Source organism: Dermochelys coriacea, chromosome 9 (genome assembly GCF_009764565.3).
Source record: "Dermochelys coriacea isolate rDerCor1 chromosome 9, rDerCor1.pri.v4, whole genome shotgun sequence".
In the NCBI taxonomy this organism is placed as follows: domain Eukaryota; kingdom Metazoa; phylum Chordata; order Testudines; family Dermochelyidae; genus Dermochelys; species Dermochelys coriacea.
The window spans coordinates 13,805,472-13,832,485 of record NC_050076.1 but is presented as its reverse complement, the minus strand read 5'-3'; the positions used below and the strand labels follow the sequence as shown (position 1 = coordinate 13,832,485).

General features: G+C 38.8%; 1 protein-coding gene across 1 annotated transcript in view; it reads left to right on the top strand.

Moving 5' to 3' along the window:
- Positions 1-27,014, top strand: part of NAALADL2 (N-acetylated alpha-linked acidic dipeptidase like 2) — a 901,987-nt gene that overhangs the window by 606,361 nt on the left and 268,612 nt on the right. The window lies entirely within an intron of this gene.

Below are 27,014 nucleotides of genomic sequence, written 5' to 3'. Positions count from 1 at the left end.
TAAAGATGGCAGAACCGATGCATTATAATCTGAACACCCTTTACCAGGTGGCACACATTTTGAAATATAATAGGTCAGACCAGGACTGTGTTAATTTTATTTATCTATCTAGGGGAAGATTTTCCAATAAGACTAAAGGGCTGAGGATCACAAGTCCCATTGACTTACCTTGTGTTCTTAAGTCTGTTATGCTCTGTATTATAAAGATATTTATAAATAGGTTTTGCACCTTATTTTTAAGGTTATTAAATAACCTTAGATTTAGTCTTTTAATACCGGCATTTTTGTGTAGGTAATTAAATTGTTGTAGCAAACAGCAGGAAGACTTCAAAGTCTGTTTAGCAAATTTGCCAGATTGATAAAATATTACTACTTTTTAATACAGCAATGAACATCTGACACAACACCATGTTGCAGTAATGTCACTCAGTAAGGGTTTAACTAATTTGGTTTGTAGAATCAGTCATTTAAAGTTGATGTGGACAATATTTTTATTAGTTTACTTCCACTGATGATGAAGCCTTGAGGTATGTCGTGTTTGGTAAAAAGTTTTTTTTCTGCAATTTAAGGTGTGTGGAACTTTGAGCCCCTTTCTTATTATAGAGGTAATACATCATTAACCTTCTATTACCTCCCATTCTACAGGATATTTCTTCTGTATCAATTTCTACTGGGAATAGTAGTTATTAGAACAGGTAGATTGAACCAAGCATCACCAAATAGAATTTTTTTTTCTTCTCCTCTAAATCCCAGAGTGAATGTTGTCAGGCTCAGGAGTAGCTAGCAATTCAGATCTGTGATTACATTTATTTGCTGCTTTTGAAGTCTTTGCCGCTTCTTTGACAATAGTACTTTATGCCCACAAGCAACCGTATCATTTTAATATATTATGACTTTAATGTAGCAAAAGGTTTCTCCAAATGAGGTATTTTTGTTGGTTTGACTATGTAGAAAAATGAAGGCAAACATTTAGTTGAATCTAAAGACAGTGCTTCATAAATGGGAAAGATGTTTATGTTCTGCTGAGGTCTGCCTTGCTTCTGCTGCTATTTTTAGAGAAACAAAAAATCCTTCATGTTCTACAATCTGGGTCTCTATTTCTCTTCAGTATTGCTACCGCACTAAGAGAATATTTGTCATAGCTGCAGTGTGAAGTCTGACTGGTATTACTGCATCTGTTTTGTTTTAGTAGTATCAGTGTATCAGGCAAGTGCACAAAATATAGTAGATATTAGGGCTGTTTTTAAAAACAAGGGCACCAAATAGCTTCAGTTTTGTATGTTATCTCTTGTGTGTATTGTGTGATTATTATTATCTCTTGTGTGTATTATATCTACAAGCATAAAAACTGACAGTATGAGATAAAGATGTTTTATTGGGCCCTTTTCACATGCAGTGACCTCATAACCTGTCCCTCCCAGCACTCTTACCTCCCTGTACGTTCTTCAGTCATTCTAGTTCTGCCTCTGCTCTCATCTTCTGTTCATGTGCAACCTTCCTGTTGAATCTGTCATTGGTGATGGGCAGCAGTATAAAGCTCTTAGCATCTGAGCACCTTCCATGTAAAATCAATACCAATAGTGGACTTCATGGAGTCTCTTGCACTTCTCCTTTTTGAGGTGAAATCTCTTCTTAGGAGTAGAGTGGTTTTTGGGTTGGTTGGGGCACCTCTTTCCCTTCTCACTTCACCTTCCCCTGCCCCTACCCTGTATTATCACATTGCCTGGCTTCCTTGCCACTTCATTACCAGCATGGTCTTATGCTCTTTCCACTCCCCTGTTCTTTCAGCTTTGCCGCTGCACATAGATCAGTTTAGCACCAAACCCTCTGAATTGTAAAGGAATCCTTTGGGGATATGCTGGGCAAGTTTGTACACTGCAGTGATCAGCAGGAACTGGTAGTAGATTGAGAAGCAGATATTTAGACTGACACTAGCCTATTAGCTCATCTTCACCTTTCCGTAGGCCTTGTGGCAGCCTCCCTTGCCATACAGGTGCTTATCACAGTGGCATTGGAGGAGAGCACAGCATAATAGCTAACTTGGTAGCTCTTCTGCAGCATCCATCATCTGCTGCAAGATGGATAAGTATGTACTGCCTGCAGCTGAAGACAAGCAGCTGCATGAAGCAGCATGATGACCAGGTTTCCAGGCCATGTGCCAGCCAGCAAGAAGGGAAGGATGACAGCCCCTTGTGCAGTGTTTGATTCTGTGGACAAGGTTTTCAAGGAAGGCAACCACAGAGGGACAGGGAAGGCAGCTGCACTGTTATCTTTCTCCAGTGATATCCTCTGAGTTTTAAGTTTGTACAGTGGTAGGAGAGATTTTAAAAATATTTACTGGTATGCTTGATCATACTTCCTGAGTAGCTGAGCCGGTGGTGTGAACTTGTCAGTCACATCCCTTGATCCAGGAAGAATGTAAACTGTGCATTTACCCCCCAGATTTCTCAAGGAAATCCTAGGATACAGATGGCTCCCAGTTATTTCATCCTGATGGGTCACTTTTTGGACATTGGATATGATGTATTTAACTAGAGATGCTATCTTGAGGATGGCTGCTGGTAAGGCCATTGAAGGGATACCAGCAATCAAATCACTAACCGCTTCAAATGGTGAAATAGCAATTTTTAGAGATTAAATGCACAGTCAGTTTGGACTATCCTGGCGGCTGGCTGCCTTTTTCTGTGGTCACTTGTGGAATCTGTTGACATCACAGAAAAGTAGAGGCTGCTGAGGATTGGGCTAATGACAGTTATGATTCACTATATTGGGGTAGAGCATTTGTAGAATTAGGGTTTTAAGTTAGCCAAACATGGCAAGACTGGATTCTTGATAATGTCTAGTGATTATTGTACAATCATTGAACATCTTGCCTTGTCTGTCTTTTAGAATACATTTTTGGCCTACGTGCGTCATTCACTTAGAATTGTATTCCTTTCTCTTTTTAATGTCATGCTTGCGGCAAATTTCTTTTGTCGTATATTTCTGAGCAGATCATATTTTATCAGGCAAAGAAAATTGTCATTTAAAACCATGCTTAGAATAACTTCCAAAAATATTAATATTTTAATGGCATTGTATATTTTTATAATTATAACAAAGTTCCTGAACTGTAGAACAAGGATATATTTTTATATAGTTGCTTCTGTCTATAATTTACATCAGCACACTAAATGAAATTGTTCCACTATGTTGCCCAATGTTAGCAAATCTAGTATGTTCAGATACCTTGAGGTGAAATTCAGGGTATTTTAAGCATATCTTTATTAAAAGCATAAAATAATGTTCTTCTACATTTTTACATGCAGCTTCAAGTCTTCCTTTGATAGATTTTAATGTGAATTCCTCCTTTCTTTGATCATTTCCTGTGCTTTAATAGATCTCTCCTTTTCTCTGAGTAGGGGTTCACAGCTCCTCCATCATTCAGTAACATGAGTGGTCATTAAGTGATAGTTTGCAAGCATGTTTGAGAGAGTAAACTATTCATCTAGTGCACATGTTTAGTGATCTTTCATTTAACTAGGTAGTAACCACTATTCTTTCCTCTTAGTTCATTAGAACACATGCTATTTTCTTCTTAAAGTGTTGTACAATTAAAATAAGGTCCTATTTGATACCATGGTTTTTATTAAAAATGACTATTGTGTAATTCATAAAATGGTTCTCAAAACTAATAACCTGATTTAAATGTATGGCAATATTTTAGTACTCTCACTGCAGTAAACTTTTATGTATAATACAACCATCAATATATTTAAAGAGGGAGGCTTACAATTAGGTGCTGCAAGAAAAGGTGTAAGTGGCAATTTCACCTCTGAATCACTGTTCCATCGTGGAGGCATGGGTGTTAAAAATTTGACACTAAAGATCTTATGGCACAATAACATTGACAAAAGTAGATAGTGTTGAACCAGGTGTCATGAACTGATCCAGCTTTGGTAGCCGTTAAAGTACACAATGTATAATTTTTGTTTCACAGCATTTACATGAAAATTTTCATCATGTAATCAAATTGGACTATAGTCTTGCAGGAAAAACGAATGAAATGTTAATGTTTTGCATGCTCTCAATGCAAAAACACATTTGCTGGTAAAATGGTCCCTTTGGGTCTCATTTTTGCTTGGAAATGGGCCTGCTTTTGCTCAAAACTGTTACACTTTTCCTACAAAATTTTCCTACAAAAATCAACTCATTTTCTATATTCAGCAAAATGGAAAAAAGTTACATGAGAGTACTGGATTTTGATATATGTATTTTGCATTCTTCTAGCAGCAACATTCTCCCTGCTTAAATGGTTCACACTGTTTTAATTGGGTAAGATGTATTCCTCATTTTAAACTGATTTATTGTGCTGCGGTGAACTGAGAAACAGCTGCCAGATTCCATCTCAGAGGTGATGGGTGGAGAGATTCCTGTGTAAACACTTTAGAATCAGAGATAAAATGTTAGGTTAAAGCCTGCAGTCCTTACTCAAAAAAACTGTTGTCAATGGGATTTTTCTCTGTATAGACCCAGCACGATTCACCCTGATAAAATCCAGTAAATTCATTTTATGATGAATTTTATATGCAGTGAGAGCGAAAGTAATGTCATTTTCAAGTTAAGTGTTTTCTAAATATTAATTTACTGTACATGTACTTTGGAATTATGTTCTAGTGGGTAAACAATATAGTTTCCATTCCAACCTACAATATTCATGTGTTAACTAAACCGAATCATCTTTACACAGTGAATATTTGCTACATTGATTTTAATACAGTATATATCTACTTAGAAATAGTGAAACAAGAAAATAGAATAGGAGTATGCCGCAATGACTGAATTTCCTTCTGACTCAAGTTTCAGAGTAGCAGCCGTGTTAGTCTGTATTCGCAAAAAAAAAAGGAGTACTTGTGGCACCTTAGAGACTAACAAATTTATTAGAGCATAAGCTTTCGTGAGCTACAGCTCACTTCATCGGATTCATTCGGTGGAAAAAACAGAGGAGAGATTTATATACACACACACAGAGAACATGAAACAATGGGTTTATCATACACACTGTAAGGAGAGTGATCACTTAAGATAAGCCATCACCAGCAGCAGGGGGGGGAAGGAGGAAAACCTTTCATGGTGACAAGCAGGTAGGCTAATTCCAGCAGTTAACAAGAATATCAGAGGAACAGTGGGGGGTGGGGTGGGAGGGAGAAATACCATGGGGAAATAGTTTTACTTTGTGTAATGACTCATCCATTCCCAGTCTCTATTCAAGCCTAAGTTAATTGTATCCAGTTTGCAAATTAATTCCAATTCAGCAGTCTCTCGTTGGAGTCTGTTTTTGAAGCTTTTTTGTTGAAGTATAGCCACTCTTAGGTCTGTGATCGAGTGACCAGAGAGATTGAAGTGTTCTCCAACTGGTTTTTGAATGTTATAATTCTTGACGTCTGATTTGTGTCCATTCATTCTTTTACGTAGAGACTGTCCAGTTTGGCCAATGTACATGGCAGAGGGGCAAAGCCCGTTGCCAACTCTGTCCACATATCTATTCAGGGGATACCATCATAGGGCCTAATCACATCAGCCACACTATCAGAGGCTCGTTCACCTGCGCATCTACCAATGTGATATATGCCATCATGTGCCAGCAATGCCCCTCTGCCATGTACATTGGCCAAACTGGACAGTCTCTACGTAAAAGAATTAATGGACACAAATCAGACGTCAAGAATTATAACATTCAAAAACCAGTTGGAGAACACTTCAATCTCTCTGGTCACTCGATCACAGACCTAAGAGTGGCTATACTTCAACAAAAAAGCTTCAAAAACAGACTCCAACGAGAGACTGCTGAATTGGAATTAATTTGCAAACTGGATACAATTAACTTAGGCTTGAATAGAGACTGGGAATGGATGAGTCATTACACAAAGTAAAACTATTTCCCCATGGTATTTCTCCCTCCCACCCCACCCCCCACTGTTCCTCTGATATTCTTGTTAACTGCTGGAATTAGCCTACCTGCTTGTCACCATGAAAGGTTTTCCTCCTTCCCCCCCCTGCTGTTGGTGATGGCTTATCTTAAGTGATCACTCTCCTTACAGTGTGTATGATAAACCCATTGTTTCATGTTCTCTGTGTGTGTGTATATAAATCTCTCCTCTGTTTTTTCCACCAAATGCATCCGATGAAGTGAGCTGTAGCTCACGAAAGCTTATGCTCTAATAAATTTGTTAGTCTCTAAGGTGCCACAAGTACTCCTTTTCTTCTGACTCAAGAATCAGTGGGAGCCTTGTATCACTAAGGATTGCAGGATTTGTCTCTTTTTATTAACATCCAGATTAGGTCATCCATTCAAGATTTTATAGCAGGATTTAGGCCAGAAGTAGGCAAACTATGGCCCCTGGGCCCTCCCCCAGTGCCCCCACAGCCTCACCACACCGTTGGCGCAACACTCTGGGCCACCAGGCAGCGCAGTTGCAGAGCCGCGGCCTGACTTGGTACTCTGGGTTGTGCGGCAGTAGTGCTGCCAGCCAACAGTGCTCTGTGCTGCGAGGTAAGAGGGGGATTGGATAGAGGGCAGGGGAGTTCGGGGGGCATGGGGTTTGGATAGGGGGCAGGAGGTGGATGGGGTCGGGGCAGTCAGAGGGCAGGGAACAGGTGGGTTGGATGTGGGCAGGGGTTCTGGGGGCAGTTGGGGACAGGGAGAACGGGTGGTTGGATGGGGCAGGAGTCGGGGGCAGTCATAAATGAGGGGGGTTGGATGGGAGGTGGGGGGCAGTCAGGGTGGGGGGGTCTAGGGGTAGTCTGGGGAAAGGGGGCGGTGGATGGGGCAGGAGTCCCTGGGGGGCCAACAGAGAATGGGGGGGTTGATGGGGTAAGGAGTCCCAGTGGGGGCCATCAGGGGACATGGAACAGGGGGGTTGGATGGGGCAGGAGTCCAGGGGGAACCGTCAGGGGACGAGAAGCGGGGGGGGGGGATCAGATAGGAGGTGGGGGCAGGGAGACACAGCCCACCCTAACCAGCCCTCCATACAATTTTGGAAACCCGATGTGGCCCTCCAGCCAAAAAGTTTGCTCTCCACTGATTTAGGCTCAGAGATAATGCCGAGTCCTTAATTCAGAGTGAGGCAGGTATGACACTGTTGAAGGTTTTTTGGTTTGGGTGGTTGAGGTGATACATTAATGTGAGATCCCTTGTCTTTATTTCTGGTTGTCAAAATGGAAGTTAGATTCCAGGGCATTTATAAAAAGATAAATAAAGGGGACTAGATGGCTCAGAGGTCTAGTAACTGAATCAGATGACTTCGTACCTATATTATACATCAACTGAAAACCCGATCTTAACTTTCAAACTATTGTGATCAGCTATCTATTCATTGCCTCATGTCAGTGGTTCTCAACTAGGGATACATCAACTCATCTTGATACTTGCCCAGTTTTACAACAGGCTACTTAAAAAGCACTAGCGAAGTCAGTACAAATTAAAATTTCATGCAGAAATTTTTGTTCTGTTCTATATACTATACACTGAAATGTAAATACAATATTTATATTTTATAATTGTATAGTAAAAATTAGAAAATCAGCAATTGTTCAGTAATAGTGTGCTGTTACACTTTTTTGTATTTTTGTCTGATTTTGTAAGCAAATAGTTTTTTTTTAAATGAGGTGAAACTTGGGAGTACACAAGACAAATCAGCTTCCTGAAAGGGGTACTGTCTGGAAAGGTTGAGATCCACTACCTTATGTGATTGGAGATTGTTTTCAGGAGCTGGAAACCATCCCAACTGGCACTAATTGTGACCGTCTTAGCAGAGAATCTGAGGAATCCTAGTGATGGACAGACTAGAGGGATTTTGCATGCTGCTGTCTGTTCTGTGAATAAAAAGCACATGGGTCTTTCTGACAACTTAGACCTAGATTACATTTACTAACGGTTGATAAATTAACCACAGAATACAAGCAGAGGGATAATGTAGGTACTGTAGAAAACATTGTTTCTTACAGGAAAAAAAAATTCTAATTGAATTTTTTTCTGATGTTAAACATATGATTGCTCAGTGTGCCTTCCAAGTCTCTGAACTACCAGTACTTTGAACTCATTATTTTGTATTTGCTGTAAGAAGCCTTCAGTGTGGCAAGTGCTATATAAAACTAAATTCTATTTTATTTTTGTTTTGTGTATTGCAGCAAAATTACTTTAGGAACAATGGGGAAAAAACAGCAAAATGCTTGTAATGTATCCTAATAATGAGGTCAATAAATGTAGAAAATAACATATTACTAGTGTTGGTTGATATTTGATTAAAGTCTTGCCTTAAGAACCTGTATTGTATTTAATGTAGATTCCATCAGTGTACCACTGTGTGCAGAGCATTGTAAACATTAAACAAATATAATTGATTCAATAAGCATGTCATTGCAGATAACAAAAAAGGGGGTTACTCTTTCAAGGTACCAAAAAAGCACTCATCATTATAGAGCAGTTCTTTGGAGTTAGCCTTATCAGTGCTCTAGTGAAGTTTTTTCCCATGAGGTTATTGAAGCTCAAGATATTTAGCTTCAGACCAAAAACCACTACTAAATTATGTAAACCAAGATTTTTTAAAGTGACGAGTGATTGTGGGCTCCTAATCTGAGATACCTTAAAGAAGACTGAGTTTTCAGTAATACTGAGAATCTGCCCTTTGAAAATCAAGCCCCTTTAGGGCATTTCAAATCAGGGACCCAACATTAGTAGTCAATTTTGAAAATATTGACCTTAGAATTTTAGCATATTTGGCAGTTTTATAGGTAGGCTTGGCAGAATTTTTTTTATAATTTCATTGGATATCAATGTTTAAGCTTTTCCCGTCCCCCATTTTTATCTGTTTAAATTTTCCACAGTTGTGGGAAATTCTGGGTATGTGGGGCAGCTAGACAATAATTTAATGACAATTGAGATTCAAAAAGTTAAGGCTTTATAACCATTGAAACACACATTGTCAGCATCACATTCCAAAATGTACAAAATCAAATGCTAACAAGTTCTCAAGCAGCATTTCTTTCTATACCTACCTGTAAATTTTGATTAGTATTGATGAAACATTTTTATTGGCTTTTGTGTGTATGGTGACATCAACATCTGACACATACCAGTAAAAATCTAATCTTTCCAAGCCTATTTGTAGGGCAGATCCTCACATGGTGTAAATTCATTTCAATTTACCTCAGGTGAGGATCTCCACCTCTGATTATAAACCCGTATGGAAACTACTTCTTGTACAATGGTTAACACAAACTAGTCTGGATCAAATATTTACCATGGCCATTTATCTACAAATACAACTTTGCATGTGCAAAAAGAAAAGGAGTACTTGTGGCACCTTAGACTAATAAATTTATTTGAGCATAAGCTTTTGTGAGCTACAGCTCGCTTCATCAGATGCATTTGTTAGTCTCTAAGGTGCCACAAGTACTTCTTTTCTTTTTGTGAATACAGACGGCTGCTACTCTGAAACTTTGCATGTGGAATGCCTCTACTGCCATGTAGCTTTCCTTGTCTCACATAGTGTCAGAACGTTGTCATGGTGCTTGTAGTATGTCATGTTGGGTCACGTCACATCCCCATGGAAATTTATATGCTGCAAGCTAGAGAGGAATGTTATTTCCAAAGACTAAATACATTAAAGGTTATTAAAATGTTTAAATCTTGGGTTAGAATTTTTCATTCGCACAACCATGGTTACATAAATCTTTAAATTCACAATACACAGTGTGAAGTTTCAGCACCATGAATCTGATTAAAGTCAATGAGAAACACTGCATTGGAAAACATGAGGATTTTGGGAAATATACTCTTATGTGTTCTTTTTGTGGGAGGAGAAAGACAGAAATGCTACCATGAAGTAATTTAAGAAAGCCCTGCTTAAATGACTAAAACAACAATATAAATGCGTGAGAGACAAGGTGGGTGAGGTAATATCTTTTATGGGACCAACTTCTGTTGGTGAGAGAAAAAGCTTTCAAGCTTACATAGAACTGTTCTTCAGGTCTGGGAAACTTACTCAGAGTGTCACAACTAAATACAAGTTGGAACACATTGTTTAGCATAAGTAGTTACCACATATTTCAAGGGACCACTCAAGATGAAGTGGCCTGTTAACACACTTCCAGTCATAAGGAGGAGAGGGAGGGAGGGGGAAAAAGCAGCTCAGTGCAAACAGGGAAGGCTGTTAGTGGGTTATAGATCGTTGTGATTAGCCATCTAGTGTCTCTATTCAGCTGATGAATTTTAGGTCTAGAAAACTTATGAATTTAAGTGCCCAGGCTCATCTTCTGAAAGTGTTGTGCAAGCCTTCTTTGAGGATGAGGACTGATCGGTTTATGAAAACTATTCATCTACAGGTGATGGGGGGTGTTTGGTTTTTTGATCATTTTTCTGTGTGAGTTCATAGTGATTGTCTGGTTTCACCCACATAGTTGCTCTTGAGGATTTATTGCACTGGATGAGGTACACCCCATGTTGTGATAGGCACTTGTAGGATCCCAGGATCTTGAAAGGTGTATTGTGGGTGGTGTTGATCATTGTAGCAATAAAGATCTCTTCAGGTTTTGCATCTGTTCTGGCAGGGTCCGGTGCTGCTCTAAGTCAGTGTCTTGGTCTATGGGAAGCTTGCTTCTGATGATGATCTTGAAGAGGTTGATGGATTGTTTGAAAAGATTTCTTTCAGGATAGGGTTCCCATAGAGTATGGGTTGCAGTTGTTTGATACCCCGTATAAGCTCCAGTGTGGACGGGTAGGTGACAACTAGCAGTGTGCAGTCAGAGGGGATTTTATTTCTGTATTGAATCAGGTTCTCTCAGGGTATTTGTGTGGCCCATTCAATGATGCAATCTACTACTTTGGTGTAGTGTCATTGTTTGGTGAAAGCAGTTTTGAGTGTATTAAGCTGTATATCCCTCACTTTCTTCTTGGAGCATTCTGTGGTATCTAAGTGCCTGTCTGTAGATAACACTTCTTAGTGTTACTGGGTCTGTGAAGGTAGGTGTGGTGATCTCTGGGTTTCTTGTATATAGTTGTCTGAAGGATTCCATTGCTGAAGCTGATTGTGATGTCCAGGAAGTTGATGCTTATGTGGGAGTGTTCCAGAGAGAGTTTAATGGACAGGTGGTGGTGGTTGAAGTTATGGTGAAAATCTATGTGGGAGTTTAATGTATATAAATATGAGGAAGCTGATATCGTAAGATAAATGCATGTAAACTGTTAAGGAGCAATGAATATCGTAAGTAGCCTGAATACTACAAATGATCTAGATATATAGATATTTTCTACAATGAAGAGCAATATATCACAAAAGGAGTGGCTAACATCATGTTATTTAAAGAGTTTACATTTATTGCTTTGTGGAGTGAAATGAATTGAGAGCCTGCAGCACTTCACTTTTAAAATGTTGAATTTCTTCCCCCGAACGTTTGTATTTTTAAAAGCTTTTTAACAGTTACTCTTCTGCTTCGCTCTGATTAGAATAACTTGCATTCAAGAGATTTCTTAAATTAGGGAAAGGCGTAAATATGTGGAAAAATCTCCCGTTGAACCACTTTTTTTGTATGAGATTACCTGTCGCATTTAAATTTGAACTCCCATTTTTATCTGAGTTCATTTATATGAATGGACACTGTTACAATAAACTTGTGTCAATCAAAGCTCCATCTTCAGGTGTGGAAACCATAAAAGATTTTTTTAAGAGAAATAGATTTGTAATCCCTCTGTGCTTCATGTGACAACTTTCCTAGCGTACCCAAATTCTATACAAGGGTATCCAAAGAACACCTACAGGCGCTCTCCAGAAGTTGTTTTTCAGCCGAGTGTGTGAGCTGCATGTTAATCCTGATATTTAATTTTAAATGTAGAGTTGTATTGAACTCTGAGCTCCATAGTTGCAGTGGTACTGATGGAAGAATTGCCAAAAGTCATTTGGGATTCTCTTTTTCCACTTGTATAGGTTTGTAATGTAGCCATAGTAGGAGGAAAGAGCAGAAGGCATGTAAATTGGGTTAAGTGCCAAGTTGCAGCTTGCAGACATGTCTTGTGATAGGATTGATCAGGCATACCTCCCTGATACGCTTTTTAAAATATTATTTACTCCCATGAATTATTCCGATTAATTTGTTGTTAAAGGCTTATTTTGAGCCATTTCTCAGTGATATTTTCCTAATATTTTGCTAATGATGGCTGACTTTGTCTTTTTAAATTGTTTTATTTCATTTACTAAAATGAGATTAAAATTGTTGTGGAATATGCAATTATTCAATTCCTTTAGCTGGAAGACTCTAATTTTCTGTTGTATCAGATACTACAGGTGAAATAAAGTGGATTTTGGGGTAAGAAGAAAAATACATGAAGTATGGATCAATTCAGTTTAAGACTATGGGATTACTGAAGATGACAGGCATTCTAATGAGATTATATTTGCAGTTCGGTAGTGCCTTCCATCTGAGGATCTCAAAGTCCTTTACTGAGTAATGAATGACTGCGGTAATGAATAATGAAAACCACCTTTGTGAGAAATAGAAGTATAAATAAACACCATTTTTCAGGAAACATGAAAGCATAAGGAAGTTTAGTACCACTGAAGTTAACGAGAGTTTTGGTGCGGGATTGGATCCTAAGGCCCCAGTCTAGTAAAGCAGTTAAGCATATCCATAATTTTAAGCATGTGAGTAGTCCTGGGGTCCTGATCCTGCAAATACACACATGCTTAACTTTGCTACCATGAGTAGTTCTGTGGATTTCAGTAGAACTACATGGTAGTAAAGTTAAGCATGTGTGTAAGCTTCTGCAGGGTTGGGGTCTTATTGAAGTGCAAGTCTCTTGCCCAATAATTTTTCCAGGAAAAAACATTTGCAGGAATTTGTTTTTGTTTTTATTGATTTTACATTTTGGTATCTCTCTTGCCATCCCGATTAGCATATATAGTTCAAATATGTGATAGACATTCAGATGTAAATTGGTAATCTTTACTGCTATCACACACTAATCATCGTGGGAGATAATTATCAAGCATTAAAACAATGTAATTGTTATACAGATTTTAGCTGAACCATATGATTGTTAGGCAGATTAATCAGTTATTAACAAGCCCCCTGATAATGTAATTGGCATATTTGACAAACTTTTCACTACTTTCACAAATGGCAGATCTTGGGTGCAGGAGGAATTTGTGACTGTTAACATACTGAATGTGACTTAACTCTTTATCTAATGTTTTTCATTTTTTTTAAAAAAGAGTTTATAATGAACCTTTATAAAGAGGTTAGAGGAAGACTGAAAATCAGTGAATAATTCAGTATGGAATCATTTCTATAGGACTTAATATGTAACGTTACCACTGTACAAAGCACTGGTAAGACTTCATTTAGAATACTGGTCACCAATGTTAAAGAAAGATTTATTCAGACTGGAACAGCTACTACGATGATCAGGGGAATGGAAGGCCTATCTTATGAGAGGAAACTGGAAGAGCTTGGCTTGTGTAGCCTATCAAAAAAGCAGGCTGCCAGAGGATATGATTGCCCTCTATAAATACATCAGAGGACTAGAAGAGCTGTTCAAATTCAAGGACAACGTTGGCACAAGAAAAAATGGGTATATATTGGCCATGAGCAAATTCAGGTTGGAAATTAGAAGGTTTCCAACCATCAGAGGGGCGAAGTTCTGGAAAAGCTTCCCAACAGGAATTGTGGGGGGAAAACAACTCAATTAGTTTTAAGAGCGAGGAGGACAAATTTATGAGTGGGATTGTATAGTGGGGGCAGGGCAAGGCAGTCATGAAGGTCCCTTCTGGTTTGTCTTAAATTCCTAAAATCTCATGCCTCAGGGCTTCAACCAGAGGGGGTCAGGAAGGGATTTACCCTGCTTCCCTATGTGGTGGTGTGGGTTTTGTAGGGTTTCTTTTTTCTTTTTGTCTTCTTCTTCTGAAACATCAGGTAGGGTCACAGTTAGAGATAGGACATTGGAAGAGGTGCGTTAATGATCTGAGACAGCACTGAGCATTTTCTCAGTCACGTTTTTCTGGCTGGTTCTTGCTCACATGCTCAGGGTCTAACTGATCACCTTATGTGGGGTTTCCCCAAGTCAGATTGGCAGTGAACTTGTTTTGTTTTGGTTTTGTTTTTTGCCTTCTTCTGCGGCATGTGGGTGCTAGTCACTGTCCAGGATTATCTGGGTATATTTCACTTAATCAGTTCCATGTCATTGCAGGGGCCTCGGACACTGGTTCACCTCAGTCCTGCCTATTCTCTGCCTGTGGCATATAATAGATTAATTTCGTATAGGCTGAAATGCTTTAGTCTAATTTTGGTTGTTGGGTTTAGTGTGTGGGTGTTCTTGCGGGGGGGGGGATGCAATATATCGGTCAGACTAAATTATGTTGGTTGTCTTTTCTGGCTGTAAACTCTATGAAGCACACAAATAGAGGGGCATACGAATGTTTAGCAAATCTGACTCGTAAATACCTTACAGTGTGGGCTACAAAAGTGCAATGTGAATGTCTATTCTCACTTTCAGGTGACATTGTAAATAAGAAGTGGGCAGCATTATTTCATGATAGAGAATGCACTAAGATACTTGTATGAGGTGATTTTGAAAAATACTATTTTGTTTTTTTATAGTACAAATATTTGTAATAAAAATATTATAAATTGAGCACTGTATACTTTGTATTCTGTGTTGTAATTGAAATCAATATATTTGAAAATGTAGAAAAAATCCAAAATATTTAATTCATTTCAACTGGTATTCTATTGTTTAACAGTGTGATTAAATCAAAACAAAATTGTGATTAAAAAATTAATCAATAGCCCTATTTAAACTGTTAACCATAGAAATTTTCATATATGTTAAGACCAGAAAGGACAATTGTGATCATCTAGAGTAATTTTCTACATAATACAGACCAAAGAACTTCACCCAATAATTGTTGCATCAAGCCCATAAATTAGGTTGAGCTAGAGCATATCTTTTAGAAGGATATCCAGTCTTGATTTAAAGATTTGAAATGATGGCAAATCCTGCACATCCCTAGGTAAGTTGTTCCAATGTTTTGTTTTGTAAACACATATCTACAGGTTATCAAATGTAGATTTGATCTATATAGAAGGGCTATCTAGAGGATTGAAGTTAGGTCATATAGTCCCTATCTTGACTTCACCACTGAAGGAATCTGTCTGGTGCCTTTCTAAATGATATGCAGCTAAGAAGCACCACTACTGAAAGGGCCCAGGGTATAGTGCTTTAATGGTGGGATGAACTTTTATAAAGCTTGGTTTGAAGAAGTACCCAAAGGTTCAGATATTGATCTGTATTCTTTGAATCTTTCAATGATGCAAGGGATGGTTAATAGGTTATAGAGCTTTTCACCTCTAGACTGCGAGTTCAAATTCAGCTAGGTTGCTAGTGATTGAAATGTGTTGCCATTTGGTGGCTGACCATTAAGTTGCTCTCAGTTCAGTTTACAGGTTATCAACACATGGCTGGGCTATTTTGGAGACTCTTGCCTTTTGTCAGTGCAGTATCTGTTCTTCAGATAACTAGTGCATGTAAGTTTCCAGGGCCGTCAGTCTGACCTCTTTCATAAGCACTAAAATTGTATGTGCATGCATACACACAGCAAAAAATTGGACTGCCAGTCTCATGACATTAAGAATCCTTATAAGATTTCCAATTTTACTTGTTTCTTCTAGAGTGACTGGAAATAGCATGAGAAGAGTGGCATCCTGATACTTATGGTTTAATGCATTAATTACAACTGAAGAACACTGAACCATATGCTATACACCAGCAACATGCATCGTTAGGCTCCAATTTAACCTGCATGGGTAGACCGTGGAGGGCCCTTTGACTTGACTGGGACAGTATCTAGATGATGGATTTGCCTAAGTGATCATCAGTATTATCAGCACCTCATATGAATATATAATCCTGATGGGTGTTCACTGCATTGCTTTTAAGTATAAGCATATTGCAAAGTGAATCCCCATAAAATAGTCATATGAAATGTCTCTACTATGGCAAGTCAATTACTAAGTCTCTCTCTCTCTCTCTCTCTGTGTGTGTGTGTGTGTGTGTGTGTGTGTGTGTGTGTGTGTGTGTGTGTGTGTATCTTGTAAATTAAAGGGAAAGCAAAAGTAGTTAAGGACACAGGATATTGATTTATGCCCTCTATCAATTACCCCAAAATATCACATCAGATGGGATGGAAAGGCCCCAGGACTAATTCTAACATGCAAAACAAGTTTTTCTTCCGAAAGATAGAAATTTGGAGATCAGCATAGATGGTTAGTGATCTTCCTCTGTTACACTGGTAGGTATCTAATGACTTAGTTGTATGACAGGCCTTAGAACATGCAAAGCTATTTATATCTAACAATGGACATTTTAAGGCATATGCACTATCAGAGAGAGCCAATGCAGTATTCTAAAAGCTGTAATATGATATGGGATTTTACTCACTGTTTGTACACTAATCTATCTGATGTATTTGAGACTGCTGGGGAGGGTACTCCAAGGAACTTTTACTATCTGTTTAACATATCTCCAAATAATCTATCTGGGGTTTTCTCTGTGCTGTGAGCTAAGTGGCAACAAATATTCAACTCTGTGTAGTCTGAGGGATGCTCAACATGGGCGTAGAGCTTCAGTCATACCACAGTACCAAAGAATTTTCTATTGGGTTGTTTGAAACAGAATAACAACATGTACATTATTTCCTTGAGCTATTTGTGTGGGATCAGGGATGGGGATTACCGGGGAGCCAGTGCTTTATTTGTTGGCCAAAATAGTCTTCAGGTCTGATTTTAAAAGCACATATAACCAAAATAAAGGAACAACTAAATGGTCAGAATGGAGGATCAGAGGAATTTCTACCAGATTCTTTCTCACCCTACACAGAAAATGTCACTGTCTAAACAGTAAAAAGAAAAGAAGTACTTGTGGCACCTCAGAGACTAACATTTGTTTGAGCATAAGCTTTTGAAGCTCACTTCATCGGATGCAACAAAACGGATGTAGCTCACGAAAGCTTATGCTCAAATAAATTTGTTAGTCTCTAAGGTGCCACAAGTACTCCTTTTATTTTTGCGAATACAGACTAACACGGCTGTTACTCTGAAACCTGACTAAAGAGTAGTATCAAAGGATTGGTGAAAGCAAGTGGAGTGAGCTCATAAATCCTTTTCATAAACCTAACAGCCTCAGTCGATACAATTTTCAATAACATGCAGTTCCATTACAGTAATAAAACAAGTTTCTGGACAGTCTCTACATAAAAGAAAAAATGGACACAAATCAGACATCAAGAATTATAACATTCAAAAACCAGTCGGAGAACACTTCAATCTCTCCGGTCACTTGATTACAGACCTGAGAGTGGCTATCCTTCAACAAAAAAGCTTCAAAAACAGAGTCCAGCGAGAGACTGCTGAATTGGAATTAATTTGCAAACTGGATACAATTAACTTAGGCTTGAATAGAGACTGGGAATGGATGAGTCATTACACAAAGTACAACTCTTTCCCCATGTTATTTCTCCCCCCCACCCCACCCCCCCACTGTTCCTCAGACATTCTTGTTAACTGCTGGAAATGGCCCACCTTGCTTGTCACCATGAAAGGTTTTCCTCCTTCCCTCCCCTCCTGCTGGTGATGGCTCATCTTAAGTGATCACTCTCCTTAGAGTGTGTATGATAAAACCCATTGTTTCATGTTCTCTTCTGTGTGTGTGTGTGTGTGTGTGTGTGTGTGTGTGTGTGTGTGTGTGTGTGTATATAAATGTCCCAACTGTATTTTCCACCAAATGCATCCGATGAAGTGAGCTGTATTTCACGAAAGCTTATGCTCAAATAAATTTGTTAGTCTCTAAGGTGCCACAAGTAATAAAACAATTCAGGAGTCCTTGGAAGCTCAACAATTCCAAGAATTCTTATTTTGATAATAAGAACCTTGCAAGAACAAGACAGTAAAATAGTTTCCTTTTTTCAAATATAAAGCCAGAGTACAAAGCAATAGATGGGGAATACACATGGCTAGCCTATCAGCAGGAAAAATACCTCATTTTGCAACAGATTTTGAATGGGTTTATTTATTTAATGCACACTACCAGCCTTTTTTTCCTCCAAGGATTTTAAGTAGAGTTTAAGAAACAAAGTACCTTAAAATAATTATTCACATGCAAGAGACAGAAAATTATTGAACAAATTTTGAAAGTGAACCTAATTAGCCCAATTAATCTCAAGCAATGCCTTATTCTGTTCAGTAATAGCAGGAGGGGAGGGGAGAGAATAATTATTTAAACATTCAGAGCTTCATTTATAACTCTTATTGTGATCAAGACATGTACATTCATAAATACATTGTCTCATCAATACTGGTTCTGTACCAGTCTACATAAAAGTATATTTCTCTTATATTTATTGGTGTATTTATTGGTGTCTAGTAAACATAAATTGAAATCCTACACAATTTGGATGACTTCTTTCAGTTCTCCACTATATCTGAAGAAAACCTTCTTGATTGCCTTTGATTTAGCTCTTTAGGGCCATTTTTTTCAAATGAGTCTTGGGCTACTTTTCCAAGTGTTCAGCCCCCATCATTGGGGCTAAACTTTTAAAAGAGTTTAGGCCTAGATTTTAAGGTATTTAGTCATTGTTTCACTCACTGTTATAACATCCAACTGATTTAGGAGCCTAAGGAGGTAAATGGTTGGCAGAAAGGTAAAATAATTGTGGATAGGAGAGATGCAATTACCAAGCAGGGGTCAGCAACATGTCCATAGTAAACATTTTGAGGTCTGGTAATTTTTCAAAAATTGAAAGACATAAACTCCCCACCCAAATGTCCATCATTAAGTATGGTAATTTTATAAAGTGTCCGTTGCGCAACAGAATGGTGCCGACTCCTGTTACAAGGAAACCAGATATGTTTCACAATTTCAGTCAGAGTAAGAGACTGCTTTAGGAGGCCTTACTCATGTTCACTATTACCTTCCTTTGTGAGAAGACCCACTGAAGTCATTGATCCAAATTCTGCCTTATGTTATATAGATCCAACCAAGGACAATTTGATCCAGTTGTCCAGTTACATAGTAAGGAACTTATCAACATGAGTAGCATGGCAGAATTTTTTCAAACATGTTTACTTAATAGTCCAAAATGCAGTAGTTTAAATGTCCAGTGGGTATTGTAGGCGAGATTTTTAAAAAGCAGTGCCTAAAGTTAGGTTCATAGCCATCTACTTAGACTTATAAAGAAAAGTAGTCTGATTTTTTTTTTAAAAAAAAAAAGCTCAGTACCTAGCCACTCGCATTGAATTCAGAGTAAGTTATTGAGTACTCAGTCAGGCCTTTTTTATCTAAAAGACTAAATATGGAATTAGCCTAACTTTCGGCTCCCACTTTTAAGATCCTGCCTTGTGAGTGATTTTTTAATTTTTTAAGCAAAACAAAATATTTCTCTGTACAATAAGATGCAAATAAAATAGTCTTGTTCATGTGAAGAAGGTGGATTTCACAGAGCTTAACTTCCACAAAATGATTATACTGATGTAAGTGGGAGAGCGGAATAACAGATCAGATCTCTGATTAGAGAACAGAATTTGGGAACTTGCCTTCTCTTCAGTTCTTGCTTTGAAAATATTCAGCTTGCTTCAGGAGTTCAGTTGCTAGCATTGAAATCAAGTTATGATTCTGTATCTGACATGAATGAGGCTGAAAAACACTTGATTTCTTCCTTTGTAATAAATGGAGATACAGAACTAAAATAAATGTGTAATCCGTTATATCTGACATACGGTGGGCTATCTCAAACCTTTACAGGAATTGATATGTTGTTGGTAGTTGATGGGGAAACAGTTTCTGACACTCAAGAAGCTATAAATTATTTATATGTCAGCAGAAGACACTTGAAGACAAACTACAACTTTCTTATGATGCCAGTGGCAGGAAAAGGAGTTTATTATAAACCACAACTGTTAGATTACACATTCATATAAAACTCAGTACCTGGAACAATAAAAAAAAAAGTTAGATATTGTAAAGAGGTAATCACATAATATATCAAGTGTCATTTTAATGGTATGGTGTCAATGAAATTTACAAATGAGGCATTTATTTATTTCCACCCATATTGGAAAAGAGATGAAACACCATGGAAGTGATGATTACTTGTGACACATTTCTATTATAAAAAGAACAGTTCTTTAATCCATGCTATCATAATAGTCCAACTATATTTTTTATTTGTATTTGGCTACTTTCATTTTAACCATATTTTTGTCTGTGTGCATGCTTGTGTTTATCAGTATGATGGATTCAACTGCACCAGACAAAAGCATCTATCATTTTTACTTTTTGCAAAGTTTTGTTTACAGTTTACCAGCTTTTTTCAGCTGTAACTTTAGGCAAAAAATCCATTCAACTGAAACAGTGACTAGCATTTGAATAGAAGTAGTGCTGATGGTACCAAAGATATTTAGGCACCTGAAAATGAAGTTAGGTGTCTAGCAGGATTTTCAAGGGTGCCTAACTCCCTAGATTTCAAAGGGAGTTAGGCACCTAACCTGCTTAGGCACATCTGAAAAACTCATTAGGCAGCTAACTTCATTTTAGGCACCTACATACCATTACAAATCTGCCCGCAAATCCCTAAATTGCGTTTGACTCTCAGAACAGTGTACAAACATTGCATTTGTCGGCATATCCTGTGTTGCTCTGGGTCCTAAATGTCCCAAATCAAATATCACAATAACTGTTCATTTCCTAAACACATGAAAATTAAGTTACAAATACTTGAACCAAGACCATACATTCCAGTTATTATCCTGGATTTTCAGTTAAATTACATTACTTTTTATTATGGTGGTTGGTGTTCTGCAAAGTAGACTGTAGCTTTTAATTGCTCAGACTTTCACACGAGAGTCGTACAGTTTTGCTAATCATTGCCCTGCATTTTTTTTTAAATGGATAAGTAAAATAGAGTCTGAGCTGTAATCTAACCCCATTGTGTCTCTCTGGCACAGGGAAAAAAGTGAGAGAGCACATATAGCTCTTCCTAGCTGAGGATTCTGTTAATGTCATTTACAGTAAGGCTCCTTTACACCACTCTGGCAAGTGGGGATCTGCTCTCTGCTGCTGGCTGCTCCCAGCAGATGCACCCGAGCTGCTGCAGAAGGGGCATATGTTCCCCACAGATTTCTTTGCTCCCCCATTTTTCTGTGGGGGAGCCAAGCAATCTGCAGAAGGCTTGAATTCTGCATACCCCGTAGGGCGCAGAATTCCCCCAGGAGTACGACACCTTGGGGATTCCTCTTCCACAAGTGGTCTCCGTCTGGAAGCCACTGGAACTTGCTAGGGTACCTCTAAATCCTCCTCTGCATCCCTCTGGGATGACGGGTGAGCATCCTCAGTGTTTGCCCTCCACTTTCTTTTAATGACACTATGTGGACCAGGTCTGGATCCTTAGAGGTGCAAGCTCTTGCTTTTTGTGTCAGCAAGAATTAGTTTTTAAATTACCATGTAAAGTCCCCTCCAAAAAGAAGTAGGTTTGGGATTTTTTTCCAGGCTGCTTTTTCTAGTTCTGTAACCACACCACCTCACCTTCCTGGATGGGCATATAGTCTGCTTCTTTCCGGCATATTGTGCCTGGAATGCTTGCTTCTGGCTCATCTTGTTCCTCCACCTCCTGGAATGCTGTCCTGAGGTCACTGGTATAAGACATTGTCATGTCTTTCACCTGGGTAGGGAAAGGGGCCCTTGCCAGTTCCTGCTGCCTGAACATCAAGTCACAGGGAAGCATGGGTATGCAGAGTCCAAAAATCTCACAAATAGAGTCATGGATAGCTTTGTGCTGCCTGGTATTATGTGTAAAGATGATAAAAGGTGTCTTCATATCCCAGTCTTGTTGGTCTTCCCTGACTAAGGGCATGTTTATGCTGCCTTTCAGTTTTCACAAAGGGGGGGGGGTGAAGAGCAGCGTTCACTAAAGTGCTGTGCTGCAATCCCCCCGCCCCCCGCGGATGCCAAGTAGGACTATGTTAGTGCAAACTTTAAGTTCACACCTGCAGCATCTACACGGGGGAGTTGCAGTGCAGCACTTTTGTGCACATTGCTATTCATACACCCTTAGAACTGTGGGGCAGTGTAGACATGTCCTAAGCCTATATGCCTGGAACCATTCTCTCTTTACTGTCCCATTGCTTGTATTGGCATCCTAACCAGAGGTGCAAGTAAGCCGGAACAGTCAGGTACGCCATATCATTAAGATAATTATTGCCAGTACACTGTACCGGAAAGACACCTTTTCAAGAATGAATTGTAGAGCTGTGCATGGATAAAAATGTATACCCGTGGATGCAGATATCCATGGATCGAAATCAGTATCTGCTGAACCGCAGGGCTCTCCTGGGAACTGCAGTGGTAAAAGGAGCAGAATGTGGGGCCGCCGCTCCCAGGAGCCAGTGCCCCATGCCAGCAGCTCCTCTTGCACATCTGTACCGCCCCCCAGCCCTGTCCTCCGGTGGGCCTGTACAGCCAGCCAGAGGAGCTGCTGGTGCAGGGCGCTAGCTTCTGGGAGTGGTGGCCTCACATTCTGCTCCTTTCACCGCTGCGGTTCTGCGGATAAAGCTTTCTGCGGGTATAAATTTGTATCTATGCAGAGAATTGAAACCTAGAATCCTGGATTACAGGACTATATGCTAGGTTTCAGAGTAGCAGCCGTGTTAGTCTGTATTCGCAAAAAGAAAAGGAGTACCCGTGGCACCTTAGAGACTAACAAATTTATTAGAGCATAAGCTTTCGTGAGCTACAGCTCACTTCATCGGATGCATTTGGTGGAAAAAATTTGGTTTTTTCCACCAAATGCATCCGATGAAGTGAGCTGTAGCTCACGAAAGCTTATGCTCTAATAAATTTGTTAGTCTCTAAGGTGCCACGGGTACTCCTTTTCTTTTTTAGGACTATATGCTGATGACTAGATTACATTGCTCCCTTAGGATAGGGTAAATTCAAGAATCGCATAGAAAATTTTATATTAAAAAATAAGAGTCAATAGAAAGATGATTATACTTCTGCTGTTAAAGCAAGGCTGAATGAACTTTAAATACGTGGAAGCATATACATTTGTACAGACTAATCACATAGAACCTTTCCTTTCTTGGCAGCCCCAACTTCACCAAAACAATGAACTTTAAGTCTATTTAAAGAAACCCTTCTCCTTTTCTTTACAAGAATGTTAATGTGCACTATGGAGAGGAATTTAAATTCCCCAATAAGTACTAACAAATAGCTTGGTGCCAGTGATCTGTTTTCAGACTGGGCCAAATTCTCTTCTCCAAATTCTCTTCTCCATTAAGAGCATGCATTACGATAGAAGAAATGTTAATGCAGTTGCATACAACACTCTGAAGAGTCAGTGGAGCACTGTGAAGAATCAGATCACATTTGTGATCAAGCCAGGAATAGATGTAGCATTTGCTATAACTCAGCTTGTAATGAATATTACATTTAAAAAAAAAATTCTCAGAAGAACATGTGGACATTTTCAAAGCACTACTGAGAAACGCTGTCTCAAACCCCTTTTGTAACTGGGGCTTGTGTTTCTATCCCCTGTACAAGTTCTTGTTAGTAAAATGTAGCCTGTTATGGTATCTTCAGGAGCTTTCTCTAGCTCTAATGTTCTGAGGCAGGATTTTCAAAAGTAACTAATGTTGAGTGCCTAACTTAAAGTGCTAAGCACCTGTCCACTAAAAATCAGCCCCAGTGAAAGTGTTTCAAGATAGGCACATAAAATCAGTGAATCATTTCTGAAAATATTAATCTTCATGTTTCTGCTGGGGTTAGATTCCGTAGGTAAACAATACTGAACAGCCATATGATTAACTTCTCCATCAGAGACTTCTGGTTCTTTAAACCAGTGGCTCTCAATGTTTCCTCACTACTGTACCCCTTTCAGGAGTCTGATTTGGTCTTGCGTACCCCCAAGTTTCACCTCACTTAAAAACTACTTGCTTAGTACAGTACTCAAACTCGTATATAAAAATACAGAAGTCTGTATTCATTCCATTCTTAAAGGCGAAGTCTGACCAGATGAAGAAAAGTTTCAGTACTATTGTTATAACTTTTGCATTGTTTAACAAACTCAGGATTTGAAGTCGGAAGATAAGAGTTCTACTTAGTTCTGCTGTTTGACTTGAGTGACCTTCAGGAAGGTCACTTTAAACCTGCAGCATCGTAGGAAAGGAGCTGTTTCAATGCTATCCATGCCCCCTGTCTCCATCATCCCCAGAGCCAAGACTTTGGGAGGAGGGGGACATATCCCCAGCAATATGTCTCTGGGGTGCAACAGATGGTGACACATTTACAATATCAGGATCTTGATAATGTCAGCAGCTCAGGACTCTATGAGGTGTTTTGGTAGCGTGTGTGAGTGTGAGGTGAGAGAGAATGGGGGAGTATCTAAGTAGAGGGGTTGGTGATGGACAGACCTTTGCAGCATCTTCAGAGCCTCAGATCACTATGACATAAAGTATATCATTCATAACTGCTCAATGAACTTTCTGCCTTCTTGTACCTGAAACCTGAGGTGACATACCCTGGACAGCAGAGAGAGAAGAGAAAAAAACATCGGGAGCTAACAGGCCTTTCAGTCATACCTGGGGCAGGCACATAAGGGTGAGGGGGACTTAGAAAGAGAAGGCAAGTTATTTGAAAGTGCTATAAGGAGTCTTTGTATTTAAAAAGGGCAATAGCAGTGCTTGGTATGTGGGTGATTGGGGATAGTCTATATGGAAGTGGGGAAAACCAAGATAAATCAAACAATATAAAATATTAAACAGTGAGCCTGAGCTCTGACCCTTATTGACTAAGGGAACTTGGGCAATTCATGTAACGTGTATTTTTTCTTTTTTGTCCACCTTTAATATATTAACTCCCAGAGGGATATAATCAGGAGCTTGGAAACTGTGGGAACAATGGCTATAAGTACTCTATAAGTACTATAAGTACTCGATAAATACTTTGGGAAACTTACATAGTGGGAAATTAATTAGACAAGTGCTTTGAGGTAATTTGAGGAAAAGTTAATACAAGTGTTAAAAATACCTAATTATATATAGAGCTGAGCAAAAGTTAGCATGTTTGCATGGTGAAATTCTAATCTTTCAAATTTTGTTTTTGGCCTGAATTGGGATGCATCTGCAGCCATCTGTCTTGTTTGCAGCACCACATGGCTCAGGCAGAGGGGAGACTGTGGTGCGTCATGGGAGAGGTAGTCTAGCCAAGGAGGTGGGCCATTGGAGACAATAGGAGTGTGAAGTACCCAAACTCCCATGAGGCACTTGCAGCACCTTAGGCAGACGCAGTTTCACTGTAATAAAGTTAAGCATGGGTGTAATTGCTTGCAGGATAGGGGCCCTAGTTAGTTAATCAGGAAGGGGGTGGTATTCATTTTGTCTTTTTAATTGTACTACTTTTCCCTGTGGTTTTTTCTTTGCTTGAATATTGTTTTTATTCTATCTTTCCTGGTTGCTTTATTCTGTTGCAGTGCATGGTCTTTTCAGATTATTACGACTTCAGTTCATTTTTTATGGGCCTGAGATCACAAAACTCTACTCAGAGGCTACTTCCAGTGGAAACATTAGTTTTTATGTGAATAAATTATCTACTCAGTAGAATGGAGTCAGAAGAATGGCATATGTAAATAATTAAATAATAGTGACTGGAGGATAACTTTTTCTTATTATTTAAAGGGAACTGCATAAAAACAAAGTTTTGTTTAAAAAAAACAAACAAACCAACAATAAAAACCCCTCTGACCTTTTTTCATTAGATATAAAGGCATGAAACAGCGAATTTACATCTGTGGGGGAAAAATGCTATAATTGCAACTGACAAGGTATTGGAGATCAGAATACAAATTGTTTTCTTCTTAAGAATACTGCTGTGGGTTGGGTGGGAAAAGTATTCTACTGATAAGTAAGTGAAGTATTAGTCATCAGAGTTACCATGATTCACAGATGTAAAACAGCAGCAAATTATCATAAAGTCTGAAATACATCTTAATATGGGGGGTTGATTATCTTTGTTTCCAGCAATGATGCAATAACAATTCTACTGGACGTAAAGAATAATTCAAAAAGGGAACACTTTTTTCCTTATTTCCTGTAAAAAAAATATATATATATAGATATAGATATAGATTTAGATTAGTGTCTATAATCATTATTTACTATGTACATAGTGCAGTAAGTTTGAGTGGTGCTTTGCAGAAATATTACATGGAATAATTAGTTTTCACTACCAGTTGTAAAAGTAAAGGAGTACTTGTGGCACCTTAGAGACTAATAAATTTATTAGAGCATAAGCTTTTGTGAGCTACAGCTCACTTCATCGGATGCATTTGGTGGAAAAAACAGAGGAGAGATTTATATACACACACACACAGAGAACATGAAACAATGGGTTTATCATACACACTGTAAGGAGAGTGATCACTTAAGATAAGCCATCACCAGCAGCAGGGGGGGGGAAAGGAGGAAAACCTTTCATGTGACAAGCAAGGTAGGCTAATTTCCAGCAGTTAACAAGAATATCAGAGGAACAGTGGGGGGTGGGGTGAGAGGGAGAAATAACATGGGGAAATAGTTTTACTTTGTGTAATGACTCATCCATTCCCAGTCTCTATTCAAGCCTAAGTTAATTGTATCCAGTTTGCAAATTAATTCCAATTCAGCAGTCTCTCCTTGGAGTCTGTTTTTGAAGCTTTTTTGTTGAAGTATAGCCACTCTTAGGTCTGTGATCGAGTGACCAGAGAGATTGAAGTGTTCTCCAACTGGTTTTTGAATGTTATAATTCTTGACGTCTGATTTGTGTCCATTCATTCTTTTACGTAGAGACTGTCCAGTTTGGCCAATGTACATGGCAGAGGGGCATTGCTGGCACATGATGGCATATATCACATTGGTAGATGCACAGGTGAACGAGTCTCTGATAGTGTGGCTGATGTGAT